Raw genomic sequence first — 14,063 nt, forward strand, 5'->3', positions numbered from 1 at the left:
ATATCAAGTAGACTGAAGTAGAGCCATGCCGTTAAAGGGCTTATTATGTCATTGCAGAGCATGCTGACACGAAAGATATGTCGTCACCGCCGCGCAGACACCTTGTATCTCCAAACCTCACTGTGTTACTTTGTTTTTTTTCCCTTCATGAATGAATGCCCTATTTTCAGGGACGTAGCTGACCATTTGGTTGCCCTACTCATAGGATATTTGTGCTGCCCACCCTCCCGACGAGAGCCCTGCATTTCCTCATTCAGATCGGCTATTTTCGCTAGTTTGCGAGGACGCACACACGGCGGCTCGTTATTACGCGGTGGAGCCACGGAGAAATTTGTTATGACGGTCAGCTTGGCACTTTTTGTTGCCCCCCCTCGAAGTGTTGCCCTACTCGCAGTGCGTATTGTGCGTATACGTAGTGACAGCACTGCCTATTTTCATTACAAAAGTAGTGAAAATAGACGACATATAAGCTTGTAGTTTGTCTATTTTCACTATTTAAAAAAATTAATTGAAATAGTGAAAATAGACGATGTAATGCCTGTGGGTTTTATAAATATTTAAACAATGAAAGTTATCAGCAAGACTAATTAATAACTACTTTGGATCCATTGAAAACGTTTTTGGAGATGCTAGGTTTTTCTACCCGACAAAGACGATATGCATAATGATGAATTAGTTCTTGATATAGCTCTTGACATGGTGTTGAAAATTGTTTATAGTCTCAAATAGACTGTGAATAATTATGAAAAGAAGTCTGGAAAACAGAACCCCTTACATTCCATGGCTCTGGACCTACAGTAAGTATTCACTGGACACTGTGGCTCAAAGTATTTTATACTGCAGGTTCCTTCCCTACTATGAATCCAACATACATGGACTATATTATTTTGATCGTTATTAGGATCGAGTGCTCTCGTACACGACAGATAATATTTCAGTTTCATCATATGAAACATGTAAGTTTTTATTTTCTTTCGTTTGTGTGACGTCTAAGATAAATGTTTGGGATGGCTTCCATAAAAATCAAGAGCAATGCTCTTGAGGCAATTGGCAGATGGCAGGATCTAGCTAATGGCTACGTAAGCTGAAACGAGAACCATTCATCTTCTATATGGTGTGCCACTCTGATTCGCCCCAGAAGGCCGATGCTGCTGTAACTGCTGTTTTGTTGTCTTTGATAGTGAAGTCACTGTTGTTTTTTTTAGTACAGGGTAGCCAAGAGACAATGAATACGTAAATAGACTTCATGACTTGGGGGACTTAGGGATGCACCCGATCAGGAATTTCAGTACCGATACCGAACAATTTGGCCCATAGCCGATATTAGTTCTTTATGTTTTGGTGTTTATTCATTCCCCTTTTTGTGCCAGTAATACGAAGAAATTAAATACAAAAAACATACAAAAAAAAAGAATTATAATAACCTAATGGATCTTATCTGAGTCTGCAGCTTGGTATGCTGCAACATGTAACCAACACAGCAACATAGCCAGCTCAGAATTGATGTGTCGTAACAACAGATAAATATCGACTACTGCTGTCGGTGAATGTTAACTTTGCAGATGCCGATGGCAGCCAACCAGGCAAATATTGTCCGATAGCGATATAGGGCGATATGTATCGTTGCATCCCTACTGATATTTGGAAGTTGTGTTTAAATTAGAAGGGAATGTTGTGAAACAGTTGATGCGTCTTGGTCATTATTAGACCAAGCAGTGTGTTTTGGAGCACGCACTCAGCGTGTGCTGGATATTTACTGAAATATAGTGCTGCTAAAGCAGATGTCATGAGCTATTATGTTACAGTATTTTGATTTCCGTCTTTACTTTTTAAGTATTATTAACTAATGTGTTGACTTCATTCATGCAACTGTGCAGAAAACAAGAGGGAAATCTCATTGGAAACATTGCTTCCCCTCCTCCTACATATTAAGTTATCCTACTGTATATGGCAGTGGTTTTCAAACTTTTTCATGGCCAGAACCCCTAAATTATTATGTATTTCGACCCGCACATGAACATATTTTGTACCAGGGACCCCATATGACATATAATTTGTGTTGTTAAAATGTTTAAAACTTCAAAATTGTTCAATTGTTTTCCAAGGTTAATAGCCTATGTATAACATATGGTTAAACTGATGTTTATGCTGTATCCCCCCCCCCCCCCCCCCCCCAGGGACCCCTGGTGGGTCCCCGGACCCCACCTTGAGAGCCACTGCTATATGGCTTATGTTATAGACCTAAGTTCACCCTGGGCTACAGAGCCTTCTCCCTGTGTACACTATCTGAGGCGACAGCCTGATCTGATACTGGACGCTTTGGTTTTGAACAACAAAGGCTACATGTCCTCGTTCTTATCACTGTACATGCGGTTCTAGTACTGTTCAACTGACAGTGTTTTGTTCACCCACTGAATTGAATAAAAGTGACCTTCAAACTTGATAAGTTGCCGAGTTCCACTTTTTTGTTATTTTAAAATGTGTGTCGTTAACTGCGCTTTATTCTGGTCATTGACTCCACGCGACACTCCATCTCCAACATGTTACATGTGTGCAACAACTGGAACATAATATACAGTAGCTGAGTACAGTAAATAGCATGGATCTCAATACAGCCAGAACAATCCCATGACGTTATTACCATCAATTTCATTACTGCGTGTAACGGCCCCATCTCTCTCTCCCCATTTCCTGTCAGCCTACTATCTATGCCTCTATCAAAACAATATAAAATAAAGGCGAAAGCCACAAAAACAAAACATAAAAATAAATAAATAAATAGACAATCTACAAGCTTGCTCAGTTTGCCACTGAGTGAGCATGATTTCCCTCAACCAATCTCCTCTCCTGCCTCCCTGCAGCTTTGATGAGGCTCTTTGCCCAGAATGCCATCACCCGTGTGGACCAGCTCTAGTTAGACTGGCAGCCAAATCCAGCCTAAATCAGATTTATTTTTGCCACATCCAGATTGGAATCTGATTTATTTTATGAAGTCTGAACAGAAACAAGTCACATGCCATCCGATTTTTACAAATCGCATTCAGAGGTGGCTTCAAATTAGATTCAGATCCGATTTCTAATCTCAGTCTGAACGCTCTAACCTGCTCTAGTCTAATCAGTAACCACCCAAGTCGCATATCTTACACTATTGACTGTGTGTGTACTGTTTACTGTTTAGTGTTGGGTCATATGTTTGTCACAGTAGAGAGAAAGATACGAGCAAGGCTTGGCGCTGAAACTCGCCTGTGTATGCTGCCATGCCTTAATGAATTAAAAGTACCAGAAGGACTTCGTAGTGCTGGCTAATAAATCCTCTACTACACACTACAAGTTCCAGCTACTGTAAGTCTATTGGCTATTAACAGTTTCTTCTGTGATCACTCAAACAATGTATGCCCACAAGTACAACATGTTCCTGAACTGGTGGAGACCTGTGCTCCAAGGAGCACTTTTTTTATATTTCTCATCATAATGTTTGTCCTGTCAGGTTCTCCACTGTGTTGTTTGAGTTATTGTAGTTATTGTAGTCTGACTCTGTTGAGTTGGTTTAGTATTGTGTGTTTGATATTGTGTGGGTGTGTTCTTTGTGAGGTTGCGTAACATTTATTGTTGTACTGCCTTAAAGTCTTCGTTTATGTGATCCAGTTTGGTGTGTGTTGAGTTCCTGCATTTGGGTCCACCCTTCATTGAGACCTGACACCACTAGTATAAGACATCCCAAAAGACTATAGCAGTTTTACAGCAGATTTACACAACTACATCTGATAGCTATAGGACATTGCCAACTTCTGCCAACTCCCCTCGTAACCTGGGTTTTTGGAACGATAAAAGTAGCCCCAGGAAGGAGACCATAGACTTGTGTGTATGTTGTAACAAAAAGCAAGAGGAAGGGGTTGGAGGAAGGCGGCACAATGATCAGACCCAGACGGGTGAGAACTGCAGTGCCCCACTGGACAATGTCCAGGGACTTTTATTCAGAACAAAACAAACAAATAGAAAACGTGTCGATACTAAATAATGCTCCAGCCTCCCAACTGGAGCTCCTGACTTGACAACCTGAAAGGCCAGTCCTTAACTAGGCCAGGCTGCTATCCGGCTAATTACTGGTCAGAACAAAAACACTGCTTACAAATAGTAACCCCGTCCGTCCCCCACGTGCTGAGTCGGTGTACTGTCTGTCTGCGAGACACTTCTTATGAGATAAGGTGTGTGTGTGTGTGTGTGTGTGTGTGTGTGTGTGTGTGTGTGTGTGTGTGTGTGTGTGTATTTTACTCAAAAACGTTTGTCTGGTGGGAACCTGAGCTTTTTACACCAATAGCCTGTTATCAACTATTATGATAATATGCAATTCCGTGTCTATAGGTGACAATGACTGTAGTTTTCTATGAATAGTTGTGGATTTGCAAATGTATTGTTGTCTATCCTGTCTGGCAGTAGTAAAATAGTGTTGGTTCTCAGACTGCTTCCCTAACGCAGCTGGGCCTAAAACCAATCTTTGAATACTAACTACAACATTAAGCCCTGCTACAACCAGATAGTGGATGGAAATGCCACTGAAACCGTTTTCAGTGCATTCTCTTGACCCTTCTATGGTGCAGTGGAAAGGGCCTTTTGAAAGGCTTGCTTGGGGCACAGTGCAGAGTTGCGTACAATCCGTATATTATTGTTATCTATGCTAACTCATCTGGATGTCAAGATTTATGAAGGGAGATAAATCCTCTGATGAATCACATTGACTGTCTCCAGCGGTCACATTTACAGATGAAAGGCAACGGGTGCAAATAAGCCAGTAAAACCTGTTGGAAAGGCTCTTGATCTAAAGTATGTGTAGAGTCAGACCAAACTGAAGTATATCACCACCAGAAAGATATCTGGCACAGTGAAAGCATGCGGAACAGCACGGTTTGCTCTTGCCTGAATGGCCCCTCTGTTGAGACTTTATATAGCAAAGGCAGCGACAGTGAGTGAAGGCTTTGTTAAGATATGACTGCCCATCTGTCTGTAGTAGTATAAGATATGACTGCCCATCTGTCTGTAGTATAGTATATGCTGACAAGTACAGCTGTTTCACAGTCCATCACATGGTCTGTGAAAGTCCCACGCATTCAGTCTGCTCCATAACTACTTAAACCCTATAGGCTAACCTTTTATATATGGTTGACTGGAGTCCCCCATAGCTGTCTAGTTTTTTTGTTTTTGTTTTACACAATTCTTCTCTTCTGGGGTCCCTGGCACAAAACATTTTCAGATAGGGTTGTGCGCATAAAGACGACGCACAAGACCTAACAGTGGTAACAGCTTTATGTCATTCCTCGGGGAATACTTGGCCTCGTGGTTTTTCCCATGTCAGTGACACTACTGTTCACCTACACCTGTTCCGAATGGGACGCCACATGCCACATACCAAAACTCACACAGCTGAGGCCCTCTGAGCACCTGCTGTTTTAATTAGGCTGTGTGCGGTAGCGGGTTACACACAGCAGCGTCTCTCTCTCTCTCCTGGTTGAGAATGACCACGTTGAGTATGCGTCTGGTTTACATTAGGCTTGTCTGGGCACGTCCTTTAGATGGGAGATCAGATGTTGTGGCCGAGTCATGCTTGACTTAAGCGCGGGCTGATCGTGTGACATCTTCTCTGAAAATGGCGGTGAGCTGATTTAACCACAGGGTGGTAACCACTAGTGGATCAGCGGCCTGGTTCAATCCCCGGCTCCCCCTGGGTTAGTGTCGAAGTGTCCTTGAGCAAGACGGTGAACCACTAACTGCTCCTGATGGTTTCCTTCTCTGCCGTCGTGTGTGTGTGTGTGTGTGTGTGTGTGTGTGTGTGTGTGTGTGTGTGTGTGTGTGTGTGTGTGTGCGCGAATGGGTGAATGTAATGCATATGCATATTTAAAACTCCTTGGATAAAGGCGCTATATAAATGCACCCTTTTGAAGAAATAGGCCAACATTTGGTGACCCGTTGTGAGCTTGTAGATCGGCCATTTCCTCTAATTGACATTGAGCTGAACATTTTCCCCATGAACAAGAGCTGTCGCTGGCCTCGTGAACATAGACCCTTACAATGGTGTTCACTTTTATATTCTCATGGCACACATGTCTATACCCCTGGCACAGCTAATGTGTTTGACCCCACAACTTTCGAACGTACGTGGCCTGAGAAACAAACGGCGGACATTTGTTCAAGGGTTTCCGGGGGCCGCCCCGGGATCACCCATGACTCAGTCTTAACTAACCACACACTGGCTTTCAAGAGGTTAAACAAACAGAAACTGTAGCAGCCGGCGAGGGGGGCCATGATGACTCAGCGAACATGCCTGATGGCACACGTCATGTCACCATGAGTTGCAAGGGCAGTCCACTGCATGATGTTGATGGAGGTTTCATTGCATTGGTTGAACACCAAAGGGACAGCTAGGCACTGAGCAGACAGAGAAGGAGATCTGAATGCTAAACAGAGCCTGACAGTTGACCAAAATGGAGCACATAAGGCTGTTTTGAAATGATCAGTCACATCACTGGTGATTGTGAATACGAGTGCCAAGTGATGGGATTGGTTTTGAATTGATTGAATGTTTTATAATGGGGTACTGATTCAGGATTTGCAATTTGACAGCTTCACGAATTTCAAATCATGGTTTATTCTGTTCAGTTAAAGATTTTTCTGCCAAATGTTTGCCTATATTGTTCGCTAAATGTTTGCCTGTTATGACATGCCCAGAATGCAGACGCTACGGTTCATGGTATGAGCTTTTGACCTTCAACCTAAAATGATTGATAATAATAAAGCTGTTAATTTGTCAGTAGCTTGGCTCACAATACAAACAGCTTGTCAAAGGCATGTCTTCACTTGAGGCTGATGCCACAGGGGCTGCGAGTCCTGCGACACATGTAGTCAGCGTCTGTGGCAACACTAGACAGTTTAGTTTAGAGAGCATGTTGTCTCATGTCGTGTTGAAACCTTGTATGTCCAAACTTCAGTTCCCTTTTTGAGTGGTGCAACCACTCCAAGGAACAGCAATGTCCGTGTCCGTGTGTTCGCCTATGTGTTTGTTAATGAGCACCAGTATAATGAGTACCAGTAGGGGCGCTGTTGTGCCAGAAACAGAGAGAGGGATAGTGCTGCTCTGTTGCCTGCTAATGAGAGAGAGAGAGAGAGAGAGAGAGAGAGAGAGAGAGGTGTGTGTGGGGGGGGGGGGGGGGAGTTGCACAACTCAGTTCACACGGGTGTGATTTTTTTTTGAGGAGCACTATAGCCCCTCCAATGCATGGCTTTTGAAGATTAAGTCATATGGCAGCCAAGTCTATGGCATTTTGTAATGTTTGTTTAGAGAGCACTCCGTTAGCCCGGCCAAGTCTATGGATTTTGAGGATATTTCAATGTTTGTTTAGAGCACTTTAGAACCAGCCAGGTCTATGGACTTTGTTGAGAGCACTTATGACGTCGTAAATCATTTGCAAGACTTGTTTGTTTAGGGCAATATATGACAGCGTCATGTGGCCGATATAAATACAGTGCAAATACAGTGATTTTTTTAAAATTTGAATTAAAAAATCACACCCGTGTGAAGTGAGGGGCGCTCTTATCATCGTATACATCAGTGGTTCCCAAACCGTGCAGCTCTGTGGTACGCGAACGCCCTCTAGGGGGTGCATCACATGAAAAGGGTAATGGCGGTTTTTATGGTGTTATTTAACACAAACTGCAAAATCCGGTAAACACTTGTAAGGAGATTAGAGCAGCTGTGAGAGTATACAGCAGCTGTGTGTCTCTCAGTGCAGTGACATTCTGTGATTATTTGGCATAATCATATTTAAAAATGTCATCATTTTTGGCCAAATATAACGAGACTGAGCGTTGGGGGGGTGCGTCAGCTACTGTAGGTCAGGAGGTAACAGGGGGTGCAAGGCCAAAAACACGTGGGGACCGCTGTCGTACAGTACATCCTCCTCATTTGCTCAGACGTAAATTATCCATTCATTGTCAATGGGAATGTAATGTTTGTGTAGGACGAAGATCTACACTAATAGCTGAATATAAAATAGTGAAAAGAAAAAGGAAAAATAGGGACAGTAACCGATTTGTGGAGTGTGGAGACAAGAGGTTTCTGCCCGACAGCAACGACTTCCAACCTACAGTAGTGTCAGAAAGACCTTCTGCTTCATCTCCGACTTGCTCTGACACGTCAAGCCATCAAAAAGAATGTGTTTGCACAGATGGAACGAACCGACCGCAGGCACGGATAGTTGAACAAGCCTTTCCAGGGTTAGACTACTGCACTGCAGCACCTGATCATCGCTGAGGAATTCTAAACAAATCAGCAATTTCCATAGATGGAAATGAGCCAAGTACATTTACTCAAGTACTGTAGGCCTACTTAAGTATAATTTTGGGTTACTATTACTGTAATGCGAGTTTCCATTTTTCAATTATACTCGGGCGAATAGTTTTTACTCTATGACAATTATTTGAATACTTTACTGGTTACTTTGCATGTTTACAAAACATAAATATACCAAGTATTTTATACCTGCTCTGTTTGAACATATCCAATCTACAAGCTCACAATGTGTGTGAGCTTGTAAATTTGGAATATATGCAGGACTTTTACTTGTAACTTGAGTATTTCTACATCCCCTTTTTTCACTTATACTTAAATAAATACAAATCTGAGTAGGCTACTGTCAACTACTGTCAATTGTTGTGGTCTGCTATCTTTTGAATTGATCAGACCTCTGCCTCAAATAATCTATCGTGTTGTGATAGCAAGACCGGTTGATCACGTTTCACCCTCTTTGTGTGGAGAGGAAAAAGGCCACAGGTCACCCTCTATCCAAGCCTGTTTCCATGCTTGCATACACAACAACCAGCAAACATAATTAAATTTCCTCAAGCGAGGCAGAAGTACATTTGCAGTTCAAACAGCACTCTGTTATTGAAGGCGACAGAACGTCTTTGACAAGAGAAACTCTTGTCACTCTTGTCAAGACAAGAGTGACCAGTGAGGATGGGCCATTCCACTTCAAAACAATCACGGTTGTTTCAAACTTTTGCCTTGATTACGATTCATTTAGAAAAACAATATTTTCTAAAATAGTGAAAATGACGGATCTACAAGCTCACAATGCGTTGCATCGCAATGCTTTGTGGGCATGTACACATGGATCATCTATTTTGAGTCATGCCACCATTGTGCGACAGTATAATTTATGGGCAGGCATAAGTGGTTAATCACACTAATCAATTTCTTTATTTTTTTGTGTCAATTTGTTGATATGTAAGTAAAAAGAAAAAAATGAAAAACCCTGCTTCTCGAATTAATCAAAGAACCTATAGCAAAATTATGTTGGCTCGAGGTTCTATGTTTTCGGTTTCGATATATTTCCGGTAGTGTTGTTTTTGGCAGCAGATTTCTATTTCAGTTTAGTCATAGTCTTTGGAATGAAACTTCATTTAGTTTTAGTCACGTTTCAGTCACCTGGAAGTGTTTTAGTTTTAGTCAACGAAATATAATAAGATTTTAGTCGACTAAATCTACAGTGTGTAGTTGCAGCATTCAAACCAAGTGTAAAATGACTTACTGTATACTGGATCTTTTGTCCACTATAGTCCCTTCCTAACATTTTAGTCTAGTTCTTATTTGTTGACGAAATTGTCAGTATATTTAGTCTTAGTTTTAGTCATCATAGCTTAGTTTTCATTAAGCTTCCATTTAGTTTTCATCAGTAGAAAAAGGTAGTCGACGAACATTTTTCGTCATAGTTTTAGTCGACGAAAGCAACACTGATTTCCGGCTATGCTTCTGAAGCAATCATTTCACCTTCTTGCACAGTGTGAATGCCTTGCCCTACTGATGCTTTCAGTGTGTAAGAGCTGTCAAAACGATGACGTGAAGAAGCGAGGCCTTAATTGGCTTATACAATCCTTAGCATTGTTGAAGTCGGCATATAGAATAGATGCAGTTTCTCCAAATGTTCTCTCCCTATACTCCAGAATCAAGATTCAAGAACACACACACTCACAAAACAATGATGTTACTGTAGACACATTGGGTGGTGACGAAAGCACCTTGCCAATCCTGTGTCATGTATGTGGGTGCGTGCTTGTGTGTGTGTGTGTGTGTGCGCGTGTGAGACAAACATGTCAGGCGCGAATGAGCAATTATCACAGTCTCCATAATAGCAAAGCAACGGAATGAAATCCCGAATACAGCTGGGAACATTTTGGCTGTTTGTCTACCGCTGTTTATTATGGCTGTGTGCCGTGTTTTGACAAGAGTGCAGTTGAACTATGTTAATTAATGTTGTGATTAATAATAAACTCAGACAATGGGAGGCTATCCAAGATAGATCTGTCCACACACCCAGAGGGAAACATTCCCATGAATCGTAGGCAAGTGTGCTGTTGCACACCTTGAATGAGCAGTAGTTGCTGCGGGCAGAAAATAGCATTTGCATGACAAATCTTAGCTAGATTCAGTACCAGCATGTCCCCAGTTGCTCTCCATGGTGTCTTGTTAGAGTATATAGTTGTGGAAAGCTTCTATGTCCAAAACCGTTCCTTTTTGTTATTGCTTAAAGAAAATTAAATAGTGAAAATAGCCGGTCTACAAGCTCGCATACTGTATGTGTTGCATCGCGAGCCAATATTCTCACTACTTTTGTGTGACAGTTGTATGATGGAGCAGTGGGCATTCTTTTACAAAAACAAAAAAAATAACATAAAAGGTAGAAATATGGAGTAACGACAGCATCATACACACACATGATCACACACATAAACACATTTTTCTTCTGAGTAAACAATCGGTGACAAACAATACTTTTCTCTCAAGCCATAACCCCAAATTAAACGTTAAGAGCCAAACTTGACAAGAAGGAGGAAGCTTAAAATGTGGTCATGAATGATTTACAGTTGAGGTTGTTGTTGTCTTTTTCCTCTTCCTTCCTCTGGGGGACGGGATAAGCTAAGCACAGTACTGTCTTGTGTTCCTTAGCTGTCAGACTAAAGATGGGAGGTGACCAAAGCTGCGGTGACATCAACCCAGATCACATTTCACCTTTAGTATGTTTGCTGGACAAAGCAGAGATGCAGGACAGTGTTTAGAATGACAACAAAGCCCACGTGTAGAGGACACTGAACCCATGCCATCATGGAGTTGGCATGATGTGTCAGTCATGCAATGACTTTGCAATAGCCCATATGGCTCCTGTTGGCTCCACTTTGAGAACCATTGCAATGATTGCAGAGTGTGAGAGTAAACACAATACAGTATAGGACAGAAATAAAACGTAAACAAGTGGAAGCTATATGATTATCCGTTGAGATGACAGTTACAGAGTTGGTGAGACACATACTGCATAAACCTGCACTCATTGTGCAGAGTCAAAGGGAAAAACAGACAACCTGTCTAGACAATGAAAAGAGAAGAAGGAAAAAAAAACCTCCAAAAGAAACAAAAACAATCTATATAGCTCTGGCCCCTTGAGACACAGCGATGCAGACAGGGGTAAAGTGCCCTTCTCATAAAAGTCAGCCTCCCTCTTCCCATAAAACTCTGACCATCCGCTCAATAACAGTTAGGTAGCTGTAACTGTACGAAAGTAATGAATTACATTTACATACTGTAAGTACAATTCTTACTTACTACTACTTTCTTACTACTACCTGAGTATTTCCATTGTTCAATATGCTTTATACTTCTACTCTACTACATCTCAGAGCAAGATACATTACACATTATTGATTATTTGAAATCTGACTGTAGTCACAAGTTATAGTATAGATTTACAAATATCCGGTCTACAAGATCACAACACGTTGCGATGCGAAGAGCTGTGACCTTGTAGATCTTTGACACATTTTGAAAACTTGGTGGGGAAGGATCTTGGTGAAATGGCCCAAATGGGATCGACATTCTGCATAATAAACTCTTTCACTTTTGCTACTTACAAACTACATTTTGATGCCAATACTTTTCTACTTTTACTCAAGTGACATTTTAAATACAGACCTACATTGTGCCAGTTGCTACTTTTAAGTCCAAAATGGGAATACCGCTTCCACCACTGCATTTATAGGTAGCTTACTTCACTACTGTAAAGCCAGCCAGCAAGGTTGTGGCTTGTTCCTCCCGCTGTGTTTGTCTTCCAACTCATTACATCACCCGCAGCTGAGGGCTGATAAGGGAACGTTTAGTCAAGGTTTTAATGACCCCCTGTGTGTAAAATGATGACGCAATGACACGGCCACTGGGAAACGTCAGTGTGTGATGAAATGTTTGTCGAAGGTAGAAAAGGGAAAAAAAACGCCCGGGTGTTTAGTCATGGGATTCATGTCAGCTAGGGGCCACGTGCGCAGTGCATGGCCCTCGCAGGGGCCACGTGCACGTTGCACGGCCCTGTTGAAGGACATGGCGGCAAGGTTTGGCCGAGCCAGCATTACATTTAAGGCCTTGACATTGAACAACAACCCGTTGTACCTTTTCTGGTGTTGATTTTACGTTGCAGGAATTGTGCATGGATTCAGATTAAATTAGGCGACTCTAGAATGTCTGAGACATAAACAATAGCAACTTTCATGTTGACCCTGCAGGGAAGCCAGGTTTGATGTAGTTAAGTGAACACTGGATTTGACCTTGTAACAAAGACCTGCATGGCTCTATTATTAGAAACCATAACTAGTTCACTTCCCACTGTTGGTGGTTAACATTATTGACTGACATCTCTCTGCATTTGGGATTTAAAAGCAGAGGCGTACGATATAGATTTTATGACATGAGGGATGGAAAAACCAATGTGTGACGCAAAGGGCCTTATCTTCATTCAACCCCCACACTGCACCATGCAGTTCAATCCAAAGCCTATATTTAACTCACTTAATTAACACATGGGTACATGTGGTCACACACAGCGTGCAGTCTGCGCACACACACACACACACACACACACACACACACACACACACACACACACACACACACACACACACACACACACACACACACAGCATAAGATTGAGTGTTAATTTACACTTTGAAAGTGTAAAAACTCTCCCGTGGGGGGGGGGGGGGTCCTCTTCCAATGTTAAATTAACTGTTACGACTCCAAAAGTGTACACATTGGCCCAGCCCCATAAGGATCCATTTGTACACTTTAAGAGATAATACTCAGGATTTCAATGCCTGGCATTGATTTGAATGTGAAATCTCTGTGATACTCTTCACACTGACTGAGCTCACACTGCTGCATTTAGAGTTCAATTTTTTGTTTTGTTTGTTAATCTGTTGTTATGGTCGCAATTTGCAACTCGATCATGCTATTTTAGCACCTGTATAGAATTAAAAGCTGTGGCCTCATTTTCAAAAAGTGTCATCATCACTTAAACTGAGACGGAGCGAGGAGGGGCTGCAAGTCATCTGGAGCCCACAGCTTTACTTGAAAGAAAATTTGGTGCAATTGTCACCGACTGAGATGGAGTGTTTGATCCTGCACGTGATCAAGTCCTGCTGCGCGTCATTACATGTATCACGCTAAAATTACATCCATATGAACGCCATGACCTCTAACTGGCATCACGCAAAGACTTGATCGACATGCAGTCATAAATTCCCGCTTCCGTAACGTTAGTCAGCCTAATGTCGGCTGCTTAAAAGCCCTCGCAAGGGGGGCCCTTGCATTTTTACAGCATTCGCACGCTGTTCTATAATAATCCTTTCACGATGACGAATGTTTGGTGTAGTGGGGATTCCTGGGCATTCTTGAAACAGTGGTGGAAAAAAGTTAATGTTTTAGTTAAGTAAAACCATCGATACTGCAATGTAGAAATACTCTTTACTTACAAGTAAAAGTCTGTTATTCAAAGTTTACTTGAGTAAAAGTACCAACATATTGGCATTCAAATGTACTTAAAGTACCAAAAGTAATAGTACTCATTGTGCAGGCTGTCCTAGTAGTGTCATCATTTGTAGTGGAGTAAGTACAATATTTGCCTTTGAGACGTAGTGGGGTAGAAGTAACAGTACTGGAAATTGGAAATACTCCAGTAAAGTAAAAAATACCTCA

General features: G+C 41.9%; 1 protein-coding gene across 2 annotated transcripts in view; it reads left to right on the forward strand.

The window, feature by feature from the left end:
- The window catches only part of mpdz (multiple PDZ domain crumbs cell polarity complex component), an 85,870-nt gene extending 83,433 nt beyond the window's left edge, over positions 1–2,437 (forward strand). For both annotated transcript variants that reach the window (XM_083788351.1, XM_083788352.1), the window contains one exon: positions 1–2,437. This exon is cut by the window's left edge and continues 1,789 nt beyond it. The gene's annotated coding sequence lies outside the window, so the exon portion shown is untranslated.
- The last annotated feature ends 11,626 nt before the right edge of the window (positions 2,438–14,063 follow it).

The sequence above is a fragment of the Protomyctophum parallelum genome (assembly GCF_964188405.1).
Source record: "Protomyctophum parallelum genome assembly, chromosome: 18".
Taxonomy (NCBI): Eukaryota; Metazoa; Chordata; class Actinopteri; order Myctophiformes; family Myctophidae; genus Protomyctophum; species Protomyctophum parallelum.